The following is a 9,006-nucleotide window of genomic DNA, read 5'->3' as shown; positions in this document are numbered from 1 at the left end:
TTATTCTCTGAGGACTGCCCAATTCACCTCTCCCTCTTCTTCTTCCCACTTAGTTAACAGGGAGAATTTCAGGGACAGCATCATTCACGGTCCCAACAAGACACAGATGGCCCACTCAGTGGAAAATGGAAGGAGGTTTATTTATAAAGGGCCTATTTACAAAGTGTAGGGGAACTTCAATTGCAATATCCTGGAACTAGTAACAGCAGAATGGCCTGAATGGCCAAGGCGGGTGGGAAGCAGTTACTGGAACCTGGAATGAGAAAGACTCATGTGGAGTCAGCCTCTTCGAGAGGAGCAGTGACCTTTAGTTGAGGGACAGAGCCAACCCAAGGCACTGCCACTAAAAGGGAGCTGAGGGAATAAATACCCTGACCTCACTCTCCTCCCTTCCTGGGATCTCCATTGGCCTAGTCCAGCCTGAAGCCAGAAACACAGGACTCCTGTTAATTGAGTCCCCACAGATCAGCCTCCTGGGGCAGAGAGCAGAGTGGAGAAGGCTAGAGGATGGAAAATATCCAGCATAGGGAATCCAGTGTCTGGGGAGTTTCTGCCTTTTTCTGTAAGGCTTCCCTATCACTTGTACCCATGATTATCTGTTCTAGCAGGGCCAGATTCTCCAAGCTGTGGTCAAGCACACCTTGTCCTATAGCTCATGGCTCACAGCACAAGTTTTCAGTCTTAACGCATGTGGGGAGCACTTGTCTCTTTCCTGTTGTCTTTAAGACATATGAATCCTGGCACCTCCCCTTGGCATTGCATATCCCTTTAAGTGGCACTGGTCAGTCTTGCACAGAGATGGAGGCATTGATTTGCAGCTTTGAATCCATGTTTGGTCCCTACTGCCTGAGCCTAAAACCTCTTAATTTTTGCCAATTCTCTCCCTCTTTCCACCACCATCCTCTAACGTTTCGTTGGGAAGCTCTAACCACAACTCAGCATCCTCCTCTCTTTTCCCTGGGACTGCACTCCCTGCAAATGTCTCTCCTTTCTGGTAGCACGTAACCTTGACCAGAGGTTTCAGTGCTTGTCTGGTAGCCAGCTCTATAGCAGCAGCTCCAGCTCCAGGAAATCCTGTCTCTGAACCTCAGGCTAAAAGGGGAGGGAGTGGGGGCCCAAATCAGCCAAGGGTATCTGCCGCAGTCCACCTCGCCCCTTCCTGGAGATACTCTGGTTTCTTAATAAGTCATGTGTCCTTCAAGGTTGGATTAAACATCAGTTTCCAGCCTGGGGTCACACAAGGATGTTTGGTGGGGAGGGGTGTTGACATCAGTCTGTTGAGCTCGTTTTGTAGGGTGCATGTCTCCATTTTTCACTGACTGTTATTTTCCTATTCCCATTGCTGGTATCAGCACCTTGATTTCCTCTGGGAGATTTTCCTGCCTGTGCGCTCAGTTCAAGGAGTTCCTGTGTGGCTCACCCCATTCTCCTAGCTCCAGGGTTGGGGAAGTACCCCAGCCAGTCCCATAGGACTCAACCCTGGTACTTTCCTCAGAACTATTAGGAAATTAAGCTCTTTCCCATGGGGCTGATGATGTCCTGACGGTACTTTTGAGGGCCATCTTGCCACCACATGGGGGACATAAACTGAGAGAGAAGCCAAAACAAAAGAAGGCAGAGTGGTGAGATGGAGACAAATTCCTGGTGACTTGACTTGTATGCCTGGATCTAGCCATTCCTGAAGCTAGACCTACTCCTGGCTTTCACATTTATGTGAGCCAATAATTCCACCCTCCCCTTTTATGTTTTCACGTTTTGTTTATTTGATTAATACATTAGAGATGAACTTCCATAATTTGCAACCCAAAGGATCGTGATTAATATACCTCTGGAAAAATCCATTCTTTTTTTTATTGGAGTATAGTTAATTTACAATGTTGTGTTATTTTCAAGTATGCAAAGTGATTCAGTTATACATATATATATTCTGTTTCAGATTATTGTCCATTACAGATTATTACAAGATATTGGATATAATTCCCTGGGCTATACAGTAGGTCCTTTTTGTTTACCTTTTTTATATATAGTAGTGTGTGTATGTTAATCCCAAACTCCTAATTTATCTCCCCCTGCCCCTGCTATCCCCTTTGGTAATCATAAGTTTGTTTTCTATGCCTGTGAGTCTATTTCTGCTTTGTAAATCAGTTCGTTTGTATCATTTTTTTTAGATTCCATATATAAGTGATATCACATGGTATTTGTCTTTCTCTGTCAGACTTACTTCACTTAGTATGATAATCTCTAGGTCCATTCATGTTGCTGCAAATGACATTATTTCATTCTTTTTATGGCTGAGTAATGTTCCATTACATATATATACCACATCTTCTTTATCCATTCATCTGCTGATGGACATTTAGGTTGCTTCCCTGTCTTTATTTTAAATAGTGTTGCTATGAACATTGGAGTGCATGTATCTTTTTGAATTAGAGTTTTCTCTGGGTATATGCCCAGGAGTGGGATTGCAGGATCATATGGTAGCTCTGTTTTTAGTTTTTTAAGGAACCTGCATACTGTTCTCCATAGTGGTTGCACCGATTCACCTTCCCACCAACAGTGTAGGAGGGTTCCTTTATCTCCACACCCTCTTGAAAAATCCATTCGTGATCAGGCCAGAACGCTGATCTCACAGCCATAACTTCCCTCTGGTGCTGAGGTAATATTCCAGGGTTATCTCTACTTGGGCTGAATCAGCCTGTATTGGCACTTTTGCAGCAATGGGGAGGGAGGAGCATGTTGGCTTTTAATTTTTATATTGGTAAGAACATTCAACATGAGATTTACCCTCTTAACAAAATTTTAAGTCCACAGTAGAGTAATATTAACTATAGGTACAGTGTTGTATGTTTGGCTCTTTGTTTAGGGTAATGATTAAAACCCAGATTCAGCTGAGAATTTAAATTCCCATCAAAAGCCCTGGGCTGGGACTTCCCTGGTAGCACAGTGGTTGAGAATCCACCTGCTAATGCAGGGGACACGGGTCCAATCCCTGGTCTGGGAAGATCCCACATGCTGTGGAGCAACAAAGCCCATGTACCACAACTACTGAGCCCGTGAGCCACAACTACCGAAGCCCACGTGCCACAACTACTGAAGCCCACGTGCCTAGAGCCCGTACTCCACAACAAGAGAAGCCACCGCAATGAGAAGCCCGCGCTCCACAGTGAAGAGTAGCCCCCACTCGCTGCAACTAGAGAAAGCCGGCACACAGCAACGAAGACCCCATGCAGCCAAAAAAAAAAAAAAGCCCCAGGCAGGGTCTCAAATGTGGTGTCAGCCCTCCTACCACAGCCTCCTTTCACGCCCCTCACCAAGAAGCAAGTCTCAGAACTCCTCTCAATTACCCCAAAGTAAATCTTCACCACAAGGCCTTAGTGAGAAATGGACGTCATATTGAAGATTTCTATTTAGCGATGGAGTAGGGTTTACATCAAACGGGCTTCTCTCCCGTCAAGCGATCCTAAGCCTCTCTCTTCTCCAGCGTCTCCCCTACCCCCACCTTTCTTGCCTCTCTTTTTTGCAGCACAGTTAGCTCTGGGCTACTCTTCCTTACCCATGATGTAAGGCTGTGATCTAGTGTAGGAAAGGCCATCACCCTGACCAAGACTTTGTTCTCAGCAAACCAGAAACCCTCGAGCTACCTGGGTATAGCTTCCTGAGAAGGCATGGGGGGGAAGAGAAATTTTAAAATTTCTGAAACACATATATATTTTTCCCTGCCATGGGTTTTAATTCTTTAGAATCAAATATATACCCCACTACTAAATCATCCTCTACTGAAGATCAGGTTCTGCAAGTTACCTGGAGTCTTTTTCAGAAATTATTTTTCTGCTTAAATCGGTCAGTTTGTTTCTGTTACTTGTTCCCACAAGCTGACTGATGTAGTGGAACCCCTCTTTCCCTCAGTCTCTGCTTCCTCCCAGCCTATACTGACTCAAGCCCTTCTCTCTGTCTTCCTGCCTCATCTCCTGCTTCTAATGGCTTAGCTCCTTCCTCAGAATGAAGAGGAGGAATGGCTGGCCCACCTAACCCCTGTTGCCCCCACTTGGGATGAGCATTGGGCCAGGCCATCTCTGCGGTCTCCAGCAAGTCTATAAACTAGCTGCCCTTGGGATGCTCAGCTGTAGCTAAGGAAGGTGGGTGGGAGGTATACGGAACAGGAGGAGGGGAGACCCCTTCACAAAATGGCAGGCATAACAAACACTCTGGGGCTTGGTCTGTTCAGAACTGGAGGTGACTGTCCCCTTACCTCAGAACTGGTCACATCACACCTGGAAAGTAGCCTCTGAATCCAATCCCCAGATCAGGAGAGAGCCCTGGGCTGAGTGAGGCCTGCCTGACCAGAAGAGAGAGACTGGAGCAAGGAGGGAACATCACCCACAAGGGCCAGGTGAGGGAAGTAGGGAGCTCAGAGGACATCATCTCCATCTATACCTACTGACAGGCTCTCTTAGCACGGGAGCTGAATTGTTCTAGGTGGCCTGGAAGGCAGCACCGAAGAAGATATGAATATTGCAAGGGGCTGAGAAATATTTTCCTACAGCCAGAGCTGTCCCACAACAGTCCAGGCAGCCTATGAAGACAGTGAGCTCTCCATTGCTAGAGGAACTCAATAAAGCCTGGGTGACTATCTGGCAAGGTTACAATGGAGAGGATTCCTAGAAGATTAAATTGGCTGAACTAGATGCTCTTTGAAGTCTCTTCCAGCCCTGAGCTTTGATATTTGGAATACTGACTTGGAATGAATAAAGACCGAAATGACTACTTAGTACTTTGCTGAATGCAGGCTGATTTGTCAAAGAAAGTGTCTGCTGAATGCATGTTGATTTGTCAAAGAACGTGAATGAATGAAATTAACTGGTTGCTCCAATAAATACAGGATGCTTGAATAAAGACTGGTTCATTCATTGATTAGCTGAATGAAGATTGATTGCTTCATTGCAAGCATGAATTAGCAAATGTAGGGCATAGATGAGCAGGCTGGTTAAATGAAGGTTTGATGGCTGATAGGATTCAGTTCCTTGGTTCCTGCTCTATTCTCTTATCACGACCTATATCCTGCTTGTCTTTCTTTTCCTTCCTCGTATAGTCCTAAGGAAATGTTTTCATTTGTGTGCTGGGTGTGGAAAACATTGCAGGCTAAAGATTCCTTATGCATAATCAGGATTTCATTGTAGGCAAATTTGGTTGCCCAGGCACGTGCCTGTGGTGACTGGTCTAACCTGCTTCAGGACTGATGGGAGATCTGAAATTAGTATCTTGACCAGGGGAACTGAAGGTCACAGCTGGGGCTGGGCCTCATCTGGGCTCACTCATGTGTAGGCAGAAAATGCTATGTTCTCTGTGGGTTAGCAGAGGGTGCCTATTTGGTAAGAAAATATCTTCCCAGACATTTTTTCAAGGTGCCTAAAATTCCACCAACAGAATCATACCTTCTTTGCACAACAGAGCTGAAAGACTGTTGAGGCAGTACCTTCCAACAACTTGTTCAGATTTTTGCATTTTGGAATAAGTAAGATCCCTGGTAAAATGTGAATGGAATCAGGGAAGGAATGTATGTGAAGCTCTAGTGGCTAGATTAACCAACAAGTGCCATCAATTCCTTAGGTCAACTTGGTCTGTCACCTGAACTCAGTGTCCCCAGTGAGGTTCAGAGAGATCTGGGCACAGGCTGGTTAAGTTTGATAGAGGGAATGAACAGGAGATAACCTGAACACTTGAGTACTATCCTGGGCTGTAGACCAGGAAGACAGTCCAAAGCCCTAGAGTTGAGCCTGGACACACGTGCAAGGCCCCTTTCCCACACCATTGAGTTCCCCTTGGGGACCCAGGGGTCCTTCCCCACTGACCAGTGGAGCTTACTGGGGATGGCTATCTTGGGAGAGAGTTGAATAATTTTGAACCTCACAGGGGAAGGGTCTGGGCCTTCTTCCACCAGCACCCTGGAAGCTCCTTTTTTTCCCTGCAAATGTATTGCCTTCCTCCCCAGCTCTGCATCCCACTGGATCTTGAGCGAGGCAGCCTTTGTCGGGCCACAAAGTATTTTGTTTTGTTCTGCCAGGGCCTATTTACATCTGATAACCTCAAGTGACTGCCAAAACAGAGAGCCTCCTGCAAGGTGACTGGCTAAGTCCTCCCCCAAGGACAAAGAACGAAAAGCTTCCTGCTGCTGTTACACTTGGCCTCCTCCACTTAGTACTCTAGAAGGGAGGTGGCCACGAGTCAGGGACATTTTGAAACTGTGGAACCCACATTGGGACTTGAACCCACGGTCTTTTAACTGAGATCACACACCTGGTCTCAGGACTTAATGAAGCTCAGGTTCTTGATGTCTCATCATAGAAAGAATTCAGTGAGAGACAAAGTGATAGGTGAGAAGTGGATTTCTTTAGAGAGAAACACACTCCACAGACAGAGCGTGGGCCATCTCAGAAGGTGAGAGCAGCCCCAGGGTATGGGGTTGTCAGTTTTTATAGGGGTGGGTAATTGCATAGGCTAATGAGTGGGAGGGGTATTCCAGCTATTTGGGGGAGGGGTGGGGATTTCCAGGAATTGGGCCACTGCCCACTTTTTGATCTTTATGGTCAGCCTTGGAACTGTCATGGCGCCTGTGGGTGTGTCATTTAGCTTGCTGATGTGTTACAGTGAGAGTGTCCTGAGGCTCAAGGTCTAGTGGAAGTTGACTCGTTCGCCATCTTGGGCCTATTTGGTTCTAACCAGTTTCTGTCGTGTCCTCGGGCTATGTCATTCTTTTAAAGGTTGTGCCCTGTCCCCTTCCCTCCTGTTTCAATTTTACACTGTGCCATCAAGTTCCTCAGAAAGACTTCAGGGACCTCTGGGTGGGGCAGGACAGGGAAGGGGAGACCCAAAGAAAGTAAACTCACACATGAGCCCCCGACCCCAACACCTCTCCAGCCCTCCTTGTCTCCAGCCACTGCCAGCCACTGCCAGCTCCTCACCCAGACTTCATGGAGCCTTTGGGTAACTTCCACAGCTTAAATATGTTAAAAACAAAACAACAACAACAACAACACAGTCCAACCGCAGTGAGATACCGCTTCACACTCATTAGAATGGCTAATGTTATAAAATAACAAAAAGGAAAATAACAAGTGTCTCTAGCCTGTGTCCTCAGGAGAAACTGGAACCCTTGTGCATTCCTGGTGGGAATGTAAAATGGTGCAGCCACTCTGAAAAATGGCTTGGTGGTTCCTCAAAAAGTTAAACATGGAATTACCAGAGGATCCAGCAGTTTCACTTCTAGGTATATACCTCAAAGAATTGAAGGCAGAGACTCAAACAGATAATTGTACACCCATGTTCAGAGTGGCATTATTCACCACATCTGATAGGTGGAAAAAACCCAAAAGTCCATCAACAGATGAATGAATAAACAAAATGTGGGATATCTGTATAATGGAATACTATTCAGCCTTAAAAAAGAATGAAGTTCTAACACATGCTACAACATGGATGAAATCTGAAAACACTGTGCTAAGTGAAATAAGCCAGACAAAAAGGGGCAAATGTTGGATGATTCCATATGCATGAGGTACCTAGAATAGGCAAATTCATAGAGACAGAATGTAGAATTAGAGGGTACCGGGGCTGGGGGGAGGGAGGATGGGGAATTATTGTTTGATGGGTACAGAGTTTCTGTTTGGGATGATGGAAAAGTTCTGGAAATAGCGGTGATGGTTACACAACATTGTGAATGTACTTTATGCCATCTGAAAATAGTTAAAAATGGTAAATTTTATGTTGTATATATTTTACTACAAAACAAAACCTATCCAGGCCATACTTCTTTGCCTAGAGCCAAAATTTCATAGCTCCATCTTGGCTCAAAGGCTCTTCCTGCCCAAAGGTGCAGTTTCCGAAGGGGCCCGCAAACTGTGCCCTCAGTTCCATCAGCTATGCTTGAGCAGAGATATTCTTTCTTACTCCATGGCTGTGAGATTAGACGGGATGAGGGATATTGGAACACCCAGTTAGCACACTGTACACAGGAGCAATTTCTTCTGCTTCATCCTGCCTACATACTGTCCTGAGTGGAGGGGCCCTTAGGGTTTAGAGTCCATTTCTTCATTGTACATGTAGGGAAACTTCATAATACAGATGAGGCCCAGAGAGGAGGCATGACCTGCCCAAAGCCACACACTCTTCCTGACTCACTGCCCAGTATCCTCTCCTGGGCTGGGGTGCTGAGAACAGATCACCTTGGGGCTGGCAGTGTTTCTCTGAGAGGTGATGATCTGTGACTTCTAGGCTCTGAAGCCTCTTCAGCTGGGCCAGTGAGGGGACCAAGTCACTAGGATGAAAACTAGGATGGTCCCACACCCAGGTGGAGAAGCAGCCACTTCCATCTAGGTGTGGTAGGGATGCCCCACCTACCCCCAAGCATTTCCCTACCCCTACTCCCTCCCTCCTCCTGCCTTCTCCTCCCAACTCACAGTGTCCCTAATTACTTCACTAGCATGTGTCCTCAAGAGACCCCTTCAGACACAGGGTGACAGGCAGGACAAATTGATGGGTCAGGCAGTAGGGTGCCCAGATGAGTTTATCTAGTCAGCAAAGTGTCAGGTGCAGGCAAAGCCTGCCCGAGGTGCTGGGGAGCATTGATTTGGAGGGTAGGCATGTCTGGGGCCCAAGGTCGGGGGTCTAGAGGACAGACATTTCTTCCTACTCCAGCTGTTCTTCCAGGCCTAAAATTCCCTGATCTCATTTTCCGAGCAAAGTGAGAAAGGTTTAATGGAAACCCATTCCCAGCCCCAGAGGGCAAACAGCAAGGTCCTGACCTTGTGTGGGGTGGGGGAATCTAGGAGGGCTTTCTTGCATAGGGGATCCCTAATTTGAAATCCGGGCAATCTATGGGAGTTGGGCAGGCCCAAGGAGTAGGAGTTAGAGGGAGGTGGTCTAGTCGTAAGGGGGTAGCTCTGACACTGTCTGGGGGCCCCTGTGTCCTGGTCCCAGTGTGAGCTGGGATGGGGGAAGGGTATAAGAGAG

This window comes from Neophocaena asiaeorientalis, unplaced genomic scaffold (assembly GCF_003031525.2).
Source record: "Neophocaena asiaeorientalis asiaeorientalis breed wild unplaced genomic scaffold, Neophocaena_asiaeorientalis_V1.1 scaffold618, whole genome shotgun sequence".
Taxonomy (NCBI): Eukaryota; Metazoa; Chordata; class Mammalia; order Artiodactyla; family Phocoenidae; genus Neophocaena; species Neophocaena asiaeorientalis.
This window is presented reverse-complemented; position numbering follows the sequence as displayed.